The sequence below is a fragment of the Falco rusticolus genome, chromosome 2 (genome assembly GCF_015220075.1).
Source record: "Falco rusticolus isolate bFalRus1 chromosome 2, bFalRus1.pri, whole genome shotgun sequence".
NCBI lineage: Eukaryota > Metazoa > Chordata > Aves > Falconiformes > Falconidae > Falco > Falco rusticolus.
Window position 1 is genome coordinate 25,344,550 of NC_051188.1, and position 18,783 is coordinate 25,363,332.

The 18,783-nt window shown below is 39.6% G+C and overlaps 1 pseudogene; it reads right to left on the reverse strand.

Moving 5' to 3' along the window:
• Window positions 1-415: 415 nt before the first annotated feature.
• LOC119142955 lies at window positions 416-17,311 on the reverse strand (annotated as a pseudogene).
• Between the last annotated feature and the right edge of the window lie 1,472 nt (window positions 17,312-18,783).

Genomic DNA, 18,783 nt, shown 5'->3' on the forward strand with positions numbered 1-18,783 from the left:
AAAAAGTTGACATGAATGATTATATAGTAACAAAGACTTTTAATACACATGTAAAAAATAATCCAGCAATCACCTTCCGACTGTATTTTACCTATTTTCAAGCAACAAAACACAGCTGGCAGCAGTTTATGAAAAGGGATCAGTATGCTAAAATGTGCTCATACAGTCTGAAATAATAACTCTAGAAAAAAAGTTTCAATAGAGGTGTATTTTAAGAACAAAATCAAAGAAAACAAAGTCACAGAACCTGAGAGTTTCAAAGCAGACTCCTCCTCATATGTCTCTCTCACCCCCAAAACAAACTCAAGGCTATAAAAAGCTTCAGGAAAGATTTTCAAAGGCCCTCGCTTTCAAAAGGAAGAAAGCCCCTAAGTATTCCCTGTGCATTTCAATAGGGAAATTTCCCCTAGATCTTCTAAACTTCAGTCTTTTCTGTGATCGCGCACCAATTGGTGTGGTCAAAGTATGAATGAGTAATATGTAGCTCAGAAATATGATGCTCTATCAACCCAGCAAACCCCCTTTCTTTAAAAACGTGGTAGTACCTGGCCCCACCAGGACCCATCTGCTGTCTGCTTTGCATGGTCAGAGCAGACTCATTGACTGTTTTCTGCAGAAAAGAGCCTGTTCTGCTTTTGTTTTGAGGTTGGCAGAAAGATCTTTGTTTTGGTGATGGTCTATTTTAAGTTGTTGTCTGACAGCTAATTCTTTCTGATGTGAAATCAGGTCAGGTAAATACACTCTGCTGCTACTGTGAAGAGAGTATCTGCAGCTGTAGGGAGCTGTATAGTTGCTTGCCCTAATTCTGAATAGCAGAATTCTGTTGTATTTTCAAAACTCGGTTTGCAATGTAGAAAAAAAGTCAGAAGCAGCATTTCAGAAAGCCGTGCTCTGTTTTGTTCAACTTTTTTTTTAAATCTGTGTAATTTATTCAGCTGAGCACTGTAATTGCAGTAACTATTGAGCTCTTCTTGGTGCCACTGGTCGCCCAGATCTAATACCGAGTGAAGTGATCCTCAGAACAGAGACCATGTCAGAGATTTCTCTAACACTGTGCATGGTGCTTTTTTTCTCCCCTCCACAGGATGATCACCTTGCTGTCCTGCGTACCTCTGAAGTCCCATCCAGCATACGACAGGGCTGGTTTAAAGCCAGCTCTTTATCCTTGTGAAGAATTGATTTTTGTACTCTGTGTGAGCAAGGCTCACCCAAGGAGCAGGAAGGAGGTGAAGTATTCCAAGGAACAAAGATGTCTTGCTTTTCAAATCTTCTCCATTTTTGCTCCATTGCCCGCACGTATATCATTATCTGGCCTCCTACTCTCAAGATACGAGCCATCTCTTTTATTGCTTGCATGTGCCTCTATTCCATTGAAAAATGGTGAATCACTAGAACAGAACAGATAAGGTGAATAAGTATCCCTCAAGGCACTAATGAATACAGAGTATAAGGACAGGGACTGGCTCTGATACACTGGCAGCTGGTGGTTTGCACCACAGGAATACATCATTTATCTTCCATTGTGCTATGTGTTATTGTACTATCTCTAACATCTCTAACATCATACTATCTCTAACTCTGAACAGTTCCTAACACACTGACTTATTTTAAATACATGGCAGAATTTAGAAATGTTGAAGAAAGCAATATCTTTCAGATCAGCAATAAACAGTCTCATTTTCTCAATGAAAGGCTACCACTTGGTCAGTGGCAAAGCAGCCTGGCCCTTTTTTACCCTTACCTAACGCTCATCTGCAGACTGAAAGAAGCACTTCTGAAAGACCGAGGCCATACATGGTCCTTGCAATAGCCATGCTAGTGATCCTGCTGATGATACCCATTAAAAAAGAGCTGCCATTAAAAAAACCTGCCTGCCCACCTCTCCTCCTTTACTGACAGACGTCAGTAAAAGAGCAGAAAAAATGAGCAGTCACTGTCAGCCTGGAATACATTTAAATCATCAACATATGCATGAAAGACACTTGGTCAGCTAGCATTTGTCCACTGCTGCATTAACAAGCAGATACCATGAAAACAAAAATTAGATAATCCCACCTTTGCTTGATAACCCCCCACACCATACAAACACACGTGATGTGGAGGATGCCTCATTGTTATGAGGGTGAAACTCAAGCAGTGCAACTTTGCTTGAGTCAGAACCGAGTTTAAATTTGACTCCCGAAAATTTGCAGTTGGTCTCAGGCTTTGGCAGGAATTTGCTGAACGGCAGCTCTGCAGGTTGAGAGATGTTGGGGTTGATTAGGTCTTGGTGCACAGCACCTACTTCAGCAAAGTTTCAGCTACATTATATGAATGTTACATGAGAAATAAGAATAGGAAACGATCCTGGAATAGTGCTGGGAAGGAAAGGGCACATATTAAAGATGCTGAAAACTTAAAGCAGGAGAACTAGTGATATTTATCCAACCTTATATTTTCCTCAGTGAAAATGCCTGTGCCAGTTTGGGCAAGTATTTCTACACATACCACCTCAGGTTACAATGACAAACCAGTTTTTGGTTAAGCTGTTGAGGTGTTGGTTTCCACAGAAAAATAACAGATTGTTCAAGGAAAAAAAAAAGGGTGCAAGCTTTCAATTCTTTCTAGAAAGTATAAAAAATTCTAGCAGAAGCTCTGTATAAGCAGTCTCTCCATGTCTGTCAGGGCAGCCATTCACCATCAGATCCATTTGCTTCAGAGAAAGAGACACTTTACAATTAAAAGAATAACAGCATGCAGTCCAGCTGAGATAGGAAAACACTCTCCCTGCAATGAATGATGCATTCAGAGCCTCGCCGGCAATGTGAGGATCAAAAGGCAAGATTTGAAGAAATAGGGTCTTTTAACATTTAGTTATTCAGTTGCTCTGCCCGTAGGTTTCACTTGTTTGAGATGAACAGAAATCAATTTCAAAAGCTCAGGTCTTCTAGCAGTAGTCGAGATATTGACATTGAAACATTATGAACTTTTTAATTAAAAAAGCATCAAGTATCATTTAAGAAATTACAGCGTATTAATAAAATCTCACACTGAGCAAAACTTTCGTGTCATCAAGATAAATTTTCCAGATAATTTTAAAAGCCATGGGTGATGTATTCCATTTAGAGAGGCATAACTCAAGGAAACAGAGCATCTGCATGGGGCAAATTCACACTATCCTGAAATTACAGATTATCACACAAATTATTGCAAATGATTGTTTTTAATCAAAGCCAAACCTGTCAGGCACCAAGATCACCATGCAGCCACATTCAGATAAAGCAGGTGGCTTATAACAAATAATTTCTTTCTTTTCCTTGTACATTAAATTCCTTGTATGTTGAAACTGTGTTGTAACTGAACGATCTGTACCGTGCGGTGAAGGTGCTGTTGAGTGGCTGATGTTAGCTGGCAGTGAGGCACAAACACTCACCCAGGGCCTGATGACAGCCCAGCGGCGATACGAGCCTGCTTCTCTCCTCGCCACTGGAAGCGGTTCGGATCTGCTTCCCCCACAACTACTCTCATACTGCTGAGTAGAAGGCACTGGGGGCCATATTTCATAGAATCATAGGATGGTTTGGGTTGGAAGGGACCTTCAAAGATCATCTAGTCCAAGCTTCTTGCCGTGGGCAGGGACATCTTCCAGTAGATTTGATTGTCAAAGGCCCATCCTTGAACACTCCCAGGGATGGGACATCCACATCTTCTCTGGGCAACCTGTGCCAGTGCCTCACCACCCTCACAGGAAAGAATTTCTTCCTAATGTCTAATCTAAATCTATCCTGTTTAAGTTAAAAACGGTTGCCCCCATCCTGTCACTACAGGCCCTGGTAAAAAGTCTCTCTCCATCTTTCTTACAAGCCCCCTTTAAGCACTGAAATATGCAATAAGGTTTCCCTGGGGTCCTTTAGTGCTACACCCTGGAACAATTTTTCACCAGCTGTTCAACATATTTTAAGGTTATTTCCCACCATCCACACACTATAAAACAATGGCCCAGATGCTTGAAAGTGCGTTTGTCATAACGACTGGTACTTTAAATGAAAATTAGTTTTGTCCAAAATTACAATAAATATAGAAGCTTGCAGGTGGTGAAAACAATATCAGAGGAAACTCATGCTGGGTTGCAGCAAGCAGCCCTCCAGCATGGGGCTGTGGCAGCAGTCAGCACCAGATGGGGAAAAAAAGAAGGGGAGAACAGTGATGCTCTCTCCCCTTGCCTCCTGCAGTCGGCAGCCTAAGAGCTTCCTCAGCCACAGCCTGGAGCATTCATCTAATGCCAGTGATGGATCTGTCCTCCATGGATACTTTTTCTTGGACTCACTTGTACTTCTGATTACACAAATTCACATGTCAAAGGAGTCTGAAATTTAATTATTTAAAAAAAAAAAATAAATATATATATATTTCCAGAAAAATGGCTCCTTCTGTTTTAAATCTTTCCCTGTGGCTCTCCTGTTGTAAAAAAAAAAACAAAAACCCACAGAAATTTACTCCCTACTCACTAATTTAATATCATTTGTGGGTTCTGGGGTGCTATCTCCCTCTCGTTCAGGAGCAATATGATGTATACACTTACTATACTTTTATGGTGATACTCTTTTTTTTTGGGTGAAGAGGCCTAGCCCATTAATCTCTCCTCATACAGAAAGAGTTTGCACCTTTGACCGTTGTAAGGACCTTTACTAGTTCATCTATATCCTTCCAGGGGTGGAGAAAACCTGAATTTCATGCAGTATTCAAGATATGGATGCACCAGGCATTTATCTTCTACCATTCTTCTGGATTTTCATTTTTGTTCTTAATATTTAAATACAGACTTGAACACTGAAATAGTATTTTTCAGGCAAATGAAAATAAGTCTGATAATGACTTCAATATCTCTTTCCTGAACAAGAATAGAGGGTACCACTGTGCCTGTACACTTTGCTATTTTTTCCTGTGCACATTGCCTAGCATTTATCCACAAGTACTTCTCTGCAATTTTGCACCCAGTCATTACTTTCACATGAGACTTTTTTTGCAACTCTTTGCAGTCAGTAATCCTGAATAACTCTATGTCACCAGCAAACTTATCACTAGCCTATTCATTTCATTTGTAATTATAAATTATATTGGAATCTGTGGAACAGTGGCCTTTTTATAGGTGCCATACACCTACACTAAACATTCAGCACTGAGTCTTTCGGTATTTTCCACACTTGTGTGCTAGCATTTTACCCTTCTGGCTTTCCCTTTCCACTTTTCTTCAGAGTTTCCTTCCTTTTTGGTAGTAAACTTTTACACAGTGGATTTTTTTAAAGCATTTTTGTTCCTAGCAGGTGGTTTGATTATGGTCACGTTAAATTCAGTGAAATAATGTGGTTCTTGAACAATCACTTATTGTTGTGGGCCTGATGCACTGTTTCAGACTAATAAGAGTTGTTTCCCTTTGGTGAGTTCTCAGATTAATCTTTCCAAGAGGTTTCATGCCCTTGTGTATCATTTACACAACCTACATATGGATAATTGCTGTTTCTCAATATTGCGTTTTCTGGCCTCACAGCCCTTGCAATCTCTCTTAATAATCTGTGCTCATTTTCCCGAAGTTTATCAGAGAGTTAGTGATACATCCTGATTATTACACTGCTCTCCTCTGTAGCTTTCTACCTCATTTCTTCCAAAAGTTTATCCTCATGCTTTTTTCCACAGAAGAATACCCAGAGCTTTTAGCTGTTATGCAACCTTTGTAACAAAAGCTAGAAAAAAACCCTTAAATCCCCTGCAAAAAGGGCTTTAATGAGTCATCATTATGATCATCATGATCATACTAACCAGCACCATGCCAGGGTGATGAGGACAAGCAGAACTGCATTCAATTGCTTAAACAACCAAAGAAACTATTGCAAAAATAAATTACAAAAAATCTAAGCACAAAGATACTTGTTTGAAGTGAGCGCAGTTGCTTGTCCAGAACCCCCATCAGCTCTTTGCAGCAGCAAAGTCTTGCTTCATGGATTAACAGCTGTTATAAATCAAGCATTCTTTTTCATTTTGGCCATACATTCCCCTAGCATACCTAAAAGTCAGTCCAAATTACTTTTGTGCCATGTACTGCTCATTCCCACCACTTCTGTTTAAACTGAAGACTGGAAGATTTTCCATAACTGAAAAATACATAATGCAATTTAGATTTCAAAAATAAGGAGTGAGGAGGAAAGGAGAACATTTCAAAGATTCTTCTCTTCTTCATTTCATAAGAATATAATTAATTGCTCCTTCTCTTAATTTAATACTGTGACTAATCCTACTAAAAGGGATTATTTAGAACAAGCAGACAATGCAAGATACATTTTTGTGTCATTCAGCTGTCTTCAGAGAACAAAACTGAAAGCATCAACAACTTTGTCTGAATTTTTTTTAGAAGTCATTTTCAAAATTAATATTTTAGGTCAGTGATTCAATTTAAACCTTGTTAAATGGTAAAAAGGAACCTGTGTAATCAGAAATTGCTTTTCCCTGTCACATTTCTTTACTGAAGTTAAATCCCTTCAGAGATATTTGGAAAGCATTTAAGGATCACAGAATCTTTATCTCGGAGACTCTTGTATATACCGTATAGACACTTCAGATGTCACTTTATCTCTGTCAGCTCTAATAATAGGAACAATTGGAACATACATAACACAACATAAAGGCATGATTCCAAGTTAAATATGATTTTAGTCTTTTCATTATGGTGGTATCAAAAATAAAAAGGGGAGGAAAAATACTAATATGCCAAAGAATTACTGAGTAAACTTCAAACAGTGTTTCCATTAAAATCTTTTTCCTATTAAAAACATAACTCATTAATTACTTAGGTTGGAAAATTTATTGCTTCTTTTATTTTTGCACATTTACGGTTAGCATTAGCTAAGAATGCTGCTTTTATAAAAAAATCATAATTATAAAATTTAATTAACTTATTAAAGCCTTGATTCAGAAATATAATTATATACTTAATTTTAGCCATCTGAGCAGCTACACTGGTTTCAGTGGGATTACCTCTGCATTCATATTAAAGCTAATTCTGAAACGTTCATCACAGCAGCATGGAATAGGGTCTATAGCTAAAACCAGTGAAAATGGGTAATAAAGCAAGGTCAAGTGGAGCAGTTCTCATCGAACCGTTCCCCCCCTTGTTTTGTGCCGCCCTCCATGTGCCTGCTCTGAGCCCCAAGCACTGCTCCCCCCTGCCCACCCAGAAGAGCATGGCTTTGCCTGGAACTGCTGCCCCAGTGGCCTCTCAGAGCCGGCTCTGGTGGTTCTCAAGCACCATTCCATCTTGCTTACACACTGTAGGTTAGTCAGTCACTGCATGCAGAGGAAATAATGCAGGCAGCTGCTGTCCTTGCTTCCCTCCCACGTGTGCTCCACATGCTGGACTGCCGGATTCGGCGTCCCCTCCAGCTCCCTTGGGATTTTGGCTGTAGGTTCCAAGGGATGGTGGTGGCAGGGGTTTTCTACCCAGTGCAGCTGAGTGTTGAAGGACTGGGACACTTCCCAAAGTACTGGAAATGTGGGTGTTTAACGCCTCTGGCTGAGGAAGGAGGTGAATTGAATTCTCCTGCTTTCTGGGTGACTGCCCTGAGGACTTGGCTGCACTGGAAAGAGGAAAAAAGAAAAATCTCTGCAGTGCTCTGTAAGACATGAACCCCAAAAGAGGCCTTGGCGCTATGGATCTTTATTTAGTGAAGAAAATGTAAATGTGCACCCAGATCAGGTGCCTGAATGCCGTTCTGGATCCATTCTGGATCTCAAGGTTTTACTTCGCAGGAGAAGCAGCTTTTGGGTAGCACAGAGAGAAACCCCTGTGCTTGACAGCCTGCTCTCAGGTGACAGCACAAACCTGCCAAATTCATCACGTGGGGGCTGCTCAGCCATTCCTCCTTGCAAAACCATGGCTGTGATGATCGTCTCCCCAAGAGAGCAGAGGACAGCAACCATACACAAGCAAGCTGTGCAGCTGGTGAGAAGCTGTCACCTCTTTCAATGATACCCAACAGCTGGTCAAGACCTTGCAACCAGGTACCATGTCGCTGAGAACATGTAGGTGAGATCAAAAACTGACATACTGTCAACATGACGACAATGATAAAACCACAGATAGCCCGAGTGTGGTCTAAAATAAATGATTACATTTAAAAATGCTGAGCAGGCTGCTGGCTGCTACTGTGAAAATTAAACTAAATGTACGGGTGTATTTGGAGTTTGCACCAGTTCTGTACTTCAATAACTTGGAGCAATAGAAGGAACAGTGAGGGGCAGAGCTTATTCTGTTGTCATGCATGTTTTTCCAAGGAAAAAAAAAAGAGCTCATTAATTTTTCTGCCCTGACCTCATCTTGAGATAACTATGCATCATCCACTGGAAATAAAGTTAGGAAATTTTTGATAAAACAGTTATAACTTGCATGAAATTATCAGTGCAAGGAACACAAAGCTCCTGATTTAATTGAGATAGAAATCAGGTTTCTCCCTGTTGGTGAGAATTGCACCGATAGACAATGCTGTTGGCTGAAAAACCTAGTGGGAGCAACAACATGACAGATAAACCCTGGAGGTGACAACCACATGCTCTGACTCTCCTGTGGAGCTTCTTTGCATCTCTAAGAATTTCCGACTACTACCTTAGAAATAACTGTATTGTTCTCTTTAAATCAACCACTAACAGTCATGAGACCAAAGTTGAAATCAGGGCTTGCAGATATTTCAGAAGCAGAGGTACACTGTGGATCACCTTGTCAGAGCCAGAAAATCCCTTTGTGGGTGGCATTTCTCCTTTGTCTCCAAGACCTCCTGTGATATTCAGACTTTGTTAGTGTTTTGCACCTCTGACTTCCATCAGGGAGGAGAGTCCGCTGCTGTGAGAGGAGCTGTATTAACATTAGGTAGCAACTGGTTATAGAAGAGTCAATAGATTTTGCTCAACAAGGTCAGGTAGCCTTTGAATTAAAATAGATGCAAAAATAGAGGTCATTCATTTTCCAGCTCCAGGCAGAACTAAACACTTGGCCCAAATGTGACCCAAATTGCTCTAACCTGCTCTTGAAAGCCTTTTAATATCAGAGGTAAATAACCTTTGCTGCAGGGGAAAATGATTATTTTTAAATTCCCATGTCAAATAAAGAATGCTTTTCTGTAAATATCATTTATGTATTTGAAGACTAATATGTGTCTTATTTTGTACCTTTCTTGACTAACCAAACCTAATTCCTTCAGGTTCCCCTAATAATACAGATTTTCTTAACATCAGTTATTTAAAATGTCTCCATATAACTTTGTAAGGCATGATCCCCAAAACAGATATGATATTCCACCCAGGGTCTCAAAAGTATCAAGTGCAGGAGGATGACTCATTCTTCTGCCTTCCACGAAACTGCTCTGTCACCATTCTGCAGACAGGTATTTGCCTGATTTTGTAACAGCATGACACTACTCACACATAGTTGGCTGGTGGACCATCTTGCCTGGACATAATTTTTGACTTTGTTCATTGAATGTTTCCTTCCTGAGCATGGTACGTCCCTCTCAATGGTTGCTGTATCGCCTCTTGTTGATTTCAGACAACTCTTCATCATTTGGATGTCAAATCCCATTTTCCAAAATAATTCCAATTCTTCCTACATAGGAGCCATTCACAATTTTTTCAGTATGCTCTCTTGCCTGCCATCAAAGGTATTAATTAAAATTTTGCATCAAAAGACATGTAGGGCGCTCCCAATAGCACCCCTTTGAAATGTGTCCTGACTGGACAGTGAATCACTGATCCATTATGAGAATGATTTTTTTTTCCATATTCTTAGCTCTATTTACTTATTTTACTTGCAACAATGACACAAGAGTCAAGATACATCATGTCTTCTACTGCTACCCTGTCTATTGGGATGATTACCCTGTCAAAGACAGAAAGCAGATTGGATTGCTCCTGACAAATACATGTTGGCTGTTTCCCATTACATTAGTATTCCGTAGGTTTGAATAATTTATTCTATTTAAATCAGATTATTTAAATTATTTATTCTAGTATCCTTGCACAAATCTAGGTTAGGCTGGCTTCCTTGCGATATTCTTTCTCTTTCTTTCAGAAGCAAGTCTTATGTTTGCTTTTCTTCAGTTATTGGAGAATTTAGAGAAAATCTGCTAGTTCACAGTAGTTTAAGATTAATTTAATTATTTCCTAACAATTTGTGAAACCTAATTTATCTAAATATTTTTTAAGTCATTATTTTCTTTTTATAGGCTAAACTTCTGTTAATAGAGCTTTAACTTGATGACTACCATTAACTGTTGGTAAAGACCAAAGAAAAATACAACTTCCCCCATCACCAGTTACTTGCTCTTCTTTTCTTTATGTTTCCTCTTGCTTCGTACACATTTATAATACCTTATCCTAGTTCTAATTCATGTTATGCTGTAGTCATCCTGACTTTGTTTCTTCACACTATCCCTTGTAATTCTTGATAGTCATGTTTTTTCATAGAATGTATCACAGAACCATAGAATGGTTTGGGTTGGAAGGGACCTTCAAAGATCATCTAGTTCCAACCCCCCTGCCATGGGCAGGGACACCTTCCACTAGACCAGGCTGCTCACAGCCCCATCCAGCCTGGCCTTGAGCACTGCCAGGGATGGGGCAGCCACAGCTTCTCCGGGCAACCTGTGCCAGTGCCTTGCCACCCTCACAGGAAAGACTTTCCTCCTAATACCTAATCTAAATCTGCCCTCTTCCAGTTTAAAGCATGTCCTGTCACTACATGCTCTTGTAAAATGTCCCTCTCCAACTTTCCTGTAGGGCCCCTTTAGGTGCTGGACGGCTGCTGTGAGGTGTCCCTGGAGCCTTCTCTTCTCCAGGCTGAACAAGCCCAACTGCCTCAGCCTGTCTTCATAGGAGAGGTGCTCCAGCCCTCTGATCATCTTTGTAGCCCTTCTCTGGACTCATTTCCACAAGTCCATGTCCTTCTTCTGTCTGTCATCAGTCATCTGTCAGATGCAGTGCTCTGGGTGGGATCTCATGAGAGCCAAGCAGAGTGGGCCATTTTTTATGATGTCTTTTAAATTTCTATTATATTTAACATATAGAGACATATAACTCTATATGTTAAAGAATTTCTGATGCTGTCATACCAGACCTCATTATACTCTGCTTTCCACTGAGACAGATTGCTTGTTGTACCTTTAACACTGCTTCTTTTGGGAAATGTAATTTTCTGACCGCAGTGCGTTTTTCTTTGAAAAAGTTAAAATTGTTATGATGTAATCCTGATTGATCCTTAGGAAAAACAGAATTTAGAACTGGCATGTAGTGATGACATTTGACAAAACAGTGTTATGCCAAAATAACCAAAGTTGCACAGAAAAATGAGGGTTCCTTATGGGCTAAAGAAACTATGTCATGATGACATTGCAATATTTTGCCTATACTAATTGGCACATCAGTGCAATGTAACTGTGCTGATATTATCTAATACTAACACTCATTTTTTTTCTTGCTCAGTGTCTCTTTTAATCTTACCATAAAGACAGAACCCTATATAGTAAAGAAACTCTCCTGGATCTTTAGTTTGGACTTCTTTTTTCTGCAAAAGACTCTTCCACCTTGTAAACTTTAAGAATTATACTCTGCAATTACACAGACCATTTTCCCAGACAGTGTAAATTAGAGACTAGATGGGTTTACATCCCTTAGGTTCTCCTCACTCTCTCTGTTAAATTACCACATGACTAGAAGATCACAGATAAAAGTGAAGTTAATTTTCACGTTTCAGTATTAACACCAAAGAAAGCCATTTGATGCTCTTCACTCCAGGAACCCTTTCTCCCCACTGGGATGAAGAATCTGATCAGGTATTTCAGTGATATGAAATAACTCTACTGACTTGAGTATCTGACTCCTAATAAGAACGGAAAATGTGATGTCTTCACCTTTGCATTTGGAGGAAAGAAATTGCTTATCTAAATTAACAGAAAAAGCTGTCTCTTATCCCTTTCCCATCTCAGAGTCCAAGAGCTCAGCATATACAAGATTTTATTAACACAGAACATGACCATATAAACGTGACTCCTTTTCATATAAAGGAGAAAGCCACCTTGATAGAGGTAAAGCCATGCTAAAAATTCAGTCCTGCATTAAGATTCAAAACAAATCCTTAGCCAAAGCGGAAATGTCAGGCCAGTCCTCTTTCCATTACTGCAAGTGGCAGAAATCCTACTTATTTCAATACTACAGGAATGGCTCCATCATGCTAACAGTAGCAAAGCCATCAGTATATGGCAAAGTGGATGATTTCTATTGTTCGGTGGTATTAAATATCAAAACTATGCTATGAATACACTGGGAAAGGCATTGAAAACATGGTGGAAGGAATTGTGTACTCACAGGGCCAATTTGTCTCCTTGGACAGAATGTTAAGCATTTGAAACCAGCCCATTTAAAACTTTTGCTGATATGTCCAAATTTGTTTCTTGTCAGTATAGGTGATCGCATTCACAGAACTGGCAAAAATACTTCATTATACATGTGTACGCAATAGGTGTTGAATACAAGGAAAAATCATCAAGTTAGACTTGATGCTCCTCTTCTGCCAATATTTCCTGCTACAGAGCTGGCTTTAGAACACCTACAGAAATTTCTTGCCTCCCTTGACAATCCCCTTAAGATTAAGAGAACACATGCTTACCAAAACTATAGTATATATGTACTGTACTAATATTATGCTGTATACTAGTATATATAATAATTTAACATATTATTTGAAGTTTTATAATGCATCTGAACCACATTTTCCAACAATAATAAGGAAACATGATCATTACTATGGTTCATGCATGATCTGTGATGATAAAGGTTGTAACAAATAACTTTATAATTTGCAGCCATATTATAATGCTGAAAGGGCCACGGTCCATAACAACACAGTTCTCCCTGTTGCCTGAGTGTCCTACTGGATTTCTGACCAATTTTAGCTTCTCACCCAGCAGCCATGCAAGCAGGGCTTTCAGCTTGCTGTGGATAGGAAGGGCTGTAGTTCCACATCTTCAGCAACTTCATCCCAGCTACTCTGCTTTTCTGTAGACTGTTGACGAGTACTCCTGGGGCACAGACTGTTTGAGTCATACAACTTCTGAACATTGTGACAAACCCCTTTCAGCAAGTCTGGCTTGTCCTTCACTTCCTTACCCTGGATTTCCAGAGAATGCCAAATCTCCGTTGGGCACATGATGGTTGTTACTCTATCTGGACAAAGGATGTGAAAACACAGCAATAAGGACTGCTAGCTACTTGTCACGTTTCTTAAATCATGACTGAAAGATTTTCAAATGGTGTAGCTGAGCATGGGTCACAGCCCCATGCAATGATGCACCAGTGACAATAATGCAATCTTAGATTTCCATCAAATGTCAAATGGACCCAGACTTGAAAAGTAAAGTCCTTCAGGGCTTAAAGAAAGGTCACCCAAACACGGAGAAAAGGCTGTGTCAGGATACTCACTAACTTCAAGAGATGTAAGCTATTAACATTTCACTTTGATTTAACAAGGCTTAGAGACCTTCGCACTCCTTTGGTTGAGAAACGGAAAATCAAGTTTGCTGAGCACTGTAATTTGTTTTATTTACAGTATTGTCCAACTTTTAATCAGTATAAGCTTAACACCTAACTTTTAAAAGGTGGTTGAGTAATTTCAAGACTCCCAAAACAAAAGAATCTTCAAAACCTAAAATAAAAAAGCAAAGGCTAAAGCTACCATTCAATGTCTGCTTGAAAAGTGGCAAAGACAGGTAGCTCCTCCATCATTAACTGAGGTTGGAAAGGGCAACTAACCAAAAAGGAAAAATCTTGTAAGAAATTAAATATGAGGTTATCTGATGATAACTACTTCAGTGCTACTGAAACAAGCTCTTCTGCTTGCTTTGTCGTCGGCTCCTTGTCCTTTCTCTGCATTATCCCTTGCTTTTGCTGAAACAGGTCTCTCTGCAGTGAAGCAATGGGTGACTGATCTGTTTAGAAGCAGCCTTTCCTTTTACTGGGTTACTTTCTGGCTGGATCAGTGTCATGGTCATCTGTCCTCATAAGCACAAAAATAATTGTGTTGCCTGACAAACCATCTAACATGGGAGTTAAAAACAGTGTTTGGAAAGGTGTAGAAGGATTTAATACTGAGCTTTGAATACACTCAGTGTTCCTAAGCAAGTTTTGTTACATCTTCTTCCAGACAGAGCCAACATTCCAAATTTCTTCCATGTGATAAGGCACAAACCAGGCTCTCCTCTCCTGTTTTGCACATTATAATTTAGTTGAGCTTGGACTAGAATAAAATTCAGTCACATCTGTGTGACTTACCCATTTCACAGTTTTTCACTGTTTGCAATAATATAAAATTTTTGTGCTAATGTAGATTTACCTGGTTTACACAACACAAAATATTCTGTTGGTCACTGAAAAAAACTGAACCTAGAAGACATTGCTATGCCAGCCTAAGTGATTTAGACTCTTTATAAAGGTCTGGCCTATAGATGCTGGCAGCACTCAGAACTTACCGGTGATGGACAGGGCAGCGTCAAAGCACTCACTTTAATAAGGCAGACACAAGCTATGGCATACCATTACTTCATGGCCTTCATTTAATGCTGATTCCACCAATGGGAAACAGTAGTTGCAACCCAGTTTATAGTCTTGGGAATTGATGTGAAGGTATTTGCCACTTCCACAGCCCAAAAAATAATGAGGAGGAGAAAGAAAGGTGGACATTTGGTGTCTGTACAAAAGAAAATGTATTCCTGACATAAGCCAAAATGCACACACTTGACTGGCCCTAATAGCTTGAAATTTGCCACCCATTTTAAAGGAGATACAATTGCAGTGGAATTCAGGTTATTTTTTACCATCACAGTACAATGAACACAGACTGCTCCTTTCTGTCTAGCAGACTCTCTGCTGCATGACAAGAGGTGTTTAAGTGGGATGGCTAGAGAGCATTTACCTTGGCCTTCCCACCACATATGGAATAAAAAATATTTATGATAATGATGCTACTGCAATTCTGCTTGTAATAGACTCAAAATGCTAAGCAAAAGCATCGTGTAGTGGGAGCACAGCACTGAATTATTCCTGTGTATTGAAATGCTGATAGACAAACTAGTCTGGTAAGTAATTAAGTCACTATTAGATCAAACCATTAAATCCATTGTTTGCTGTTTTAACTGCTGCTAATTGCTGTCACCATGACAACAGTGGAGTTTCTTTTTCTGGTATCTTCATGCAGTTTCCTTTTCATAATGGAGCCTGCAACACGGAAATTTATGTCTTCCCAAACTGAAATACTTCTTGTGCTGAAATAAAGGCAGGCATCTTTAGATAAGAATGATTTTAATGTCAGCAGTAAAATGGATCTTATCTAAATTTTTGATAATTTGTTTGTAGAATTGTCTCGATCTTAACAGAAAGTGCATTTTAAAGGAGATAATTTATTTTAAAAACTTATCTTCTCACCTACATCATAAAAATCATAGTTTGGATTAAGATCAGGGAGGTAAATGCATCCATCTAGCATAATACCCTGTACCTTGTGTAGACCTTAGCTCACATCCTGTTTATGGCTATGCTTACATCAAATATTAAGCTTGGGTTAGAGCCCAGATTTTCTCTCTTGTTCATTTTTTTTAAAAATTATAGTTATTTTTGAGGCTTCCAAAGCATTAAGTCCCTGTACTTAAATTACAGCCATCCCATAACACCTATTCTGAAATGCTGTGTGGGTCCCTATGTCCAGTAAGAAGCCTCCCAGCTCCATCATTCAGTTATGCCATTTGAATGGGAGATGAATCATTACTGAGCTGCAGATAGAAGTCTGCTCCTAACTGCTTGTCTAATATTAACTGCTGATCCCATCTCCCAGGAATGAAGGAAAGATATCCAGAGAAAAGCTGGAGCTCTCTCAGTCCTTCCCATGCCTGATTTCAGCACCAGGTGAGACAAGGTGCTGTGAAATGGTGCCAGCACTTGGCTAGAATTAGACTCTATTTGCCAAGGAGAAAGAGCAGAAAGAGGATCCTGGTTTTCACTTTAGGGGAGAAAGTCTCCAGTATCAACTAAACAAGAGCTACTAAATACATTTCCTCTAATCTAACACCAAAGGCTGCTTCCCAGGGATGGAGAGGCAGAGGAGAACCCTGCAAGTAGACTCCTCTACGGCAGTGTGGCACCACTCTTGGCAACTGTGTTTCACATGAAACTCCTATCTGGCCACGGACACCAGCAGCTAGCTGCCAAAGTCCAGGAGCCAAGCCCGAACTTAAATCACAGTGTTAACAAAGTCCTAAGTCTGTGACATTGGTAAAAATTCAATGTGCTGGTTCTTTGTACGTGTTTTATTTGTTCACATTGAAAAAAAATTGTAAAATATGCCAAGATCTGGTAGGAATTTAGTTCCTAGCATTTAGACTGTGATAAACTGGGAAAAGTATACAGTAAAGTTTGAATGACACCCAAAAAGTCAGTGTGATTAGCCCAACCCTCAGTAATATTTCTCTTTCACAAACGTTCCTGTGCTATAGTGGGGAGACTACACATCTGTGTTGCTGGAAAGGGTACAGGTCCAAAAAGCTATTCAGGAGTCTAGCCTAAACTTGTAGAAATGATGAGTGAATGCCAAGACCTCATCTGGGCAACCAGCATGTGCCCGTTTATGGTGCAGGTGCTGAAGCCAGTACAGAGGCTTCCATAATATGGTTTAGACATTCTCTATTCTCAAACCTTCAGGGGATTAAAAGCTGTCACACATCATCTCTCAGAGCACTCAGGACAGTGTCACGATACTTGCTTCAAATTGGCCACATGTTGTAAGACCTAAAGAAGACTTCAAATTCCAGAATTGTCATACCAATACGCAACATTAGCAGACACTAATGACATCTTAATAAATTTAGCTTCAGTTTAGTGTTCCAGTTTAGTTGACCTATTGGATACTGGGAAAAGTTAAAGTGTCTTCATATACCTATGAATGGTGGAGCAAAGTAGGAGGCAAATTTGATAGTCAGTCCAGCCATTTTGATTTCCCAGCTTGATTCACAAGCTCTTCTGCCACAAACATTGCTTGATAGAAAGAGAGGGCATACATAGACTGTCATTGGCAGTGTGATAAACAATGCCATTCACCAATATCAAAAGTCAGGCTGATTGGTTCCTGCTCTGAAGTGAAATGCTGCACCTTTGGCCATAACTTGTAGCATATGTCACTGAAGTACGGAGCAATTTTCTCATATACACTATGAATGTGGTCACTCTCAAGTCCGCTTGCTTCCTTCTCCATCACAACAAAGGCTAGGCTAAGTCACTGAAGGCAGTGCAACTGTCCTAGAGAATGGGAAGGGAGAAAAGCAAGTGCTGAAACTCTTGTTACCAAAGTACATTTCCTTAAGCTAAGCAGTATGACATTGTTTATTTATCAAATAGTATTTCCAAACACTATGTTGTCATTAGAGAGAAATTGCTGAGGCTTTTAAAGAAGAAAGGCAATCCATTCTATGATTTTATACTATGTATTGTTTTCTTATATAATTCTGAATGGAATTTTATGGCCTGCCACTCAATGTTTATCAACTTGCTTGCATTGTTGTACTTCGGAAGCTGTTAACTTCTGCTTCATAAAGTCTTCCACCTTTTTCAGTCTATCCCTGAAAAAGATATTTTCTAAGAAGTCCTTTGTTTACAGACACATCTTAAAAAACAGCAGCTGAAAATGATGATGAATACCAAAAGATGCTGAGTCTGAAACAAAAGCTCTGAAAAGTGTCATTTCTCCTCTGCTTCATTCAGCATCCAGAAAGATCCATGCTTACAGAGTTCCCATTGTAGAATTCATTGACACCATGTGTTACTATTAACGAAAATCTTTCCAGCTTTCCAAGTACCTTTTTTTTCAGCTGTTCTGGTTTGACATGGTGCGCTGGTATTAGCAATGCCCCCAGGAAAACCCTGTGATATTGTGAGTAGCCTATTGCATCCTAACTCATTGTTCAGTTCACCATGAAGCTTTGTACAGAAAGGCTGTGAAGATTTTGAACTTCATTGAACATATGCTGGTCATGCCAGAATTTCCATTGATTTAATGAAGATCTGGGCCACCAAGACAGGCTGCTCCAGCTCCACTTGCATGCTGCAAACAACTCCATGTAGAATAACTTATCTGAGGCAAAGGTATTGATGACAGCACCTCACCCAAGCTCTCTGCACTGCAGGCTGGCCATTAATCTGAGTCCTGATATAGTCCTTATCTGGTCCTTATTTCCAGACCCATAAGCATTTAAAATCCTGTCAGCTCAAAAGACTATCGTTCTGTGATTTCCTAGGCAATTACATCAAAGAGAAACACTGGAGCAGACTAAGGCCAAATTCGATCCTGCAGTAACAGCAAGAAAGTAGCTCTGGAGGGGTTTTGTTTATGTCATTTATTAATCTGAAAAACTGTGCTAGGATTAAATCCTGTAGCCCTTGGTGCCTTCTGTCATATCAGATATTCACTCAGCATCACTGGGAAACTGCCCAGACTGCAACTTTCCTGAATATCCTGCCTAGATCAGAGTGATGACAAGTACTGGAGTGAGGTGAAGAAATTCTTTGGAATATCATCACTGTCCTTTTCATTATATATGTTGCTAAATAAACAGCCACTTCAGAAACACAGGTAATCATAAAAAAACAAAGACAATGAAAATGAGTTGCATTGGTTTAGTCTCTCCTGCACTGCACTGCGTATCTTTTTAGCTTCTAGTGAGATGTAAA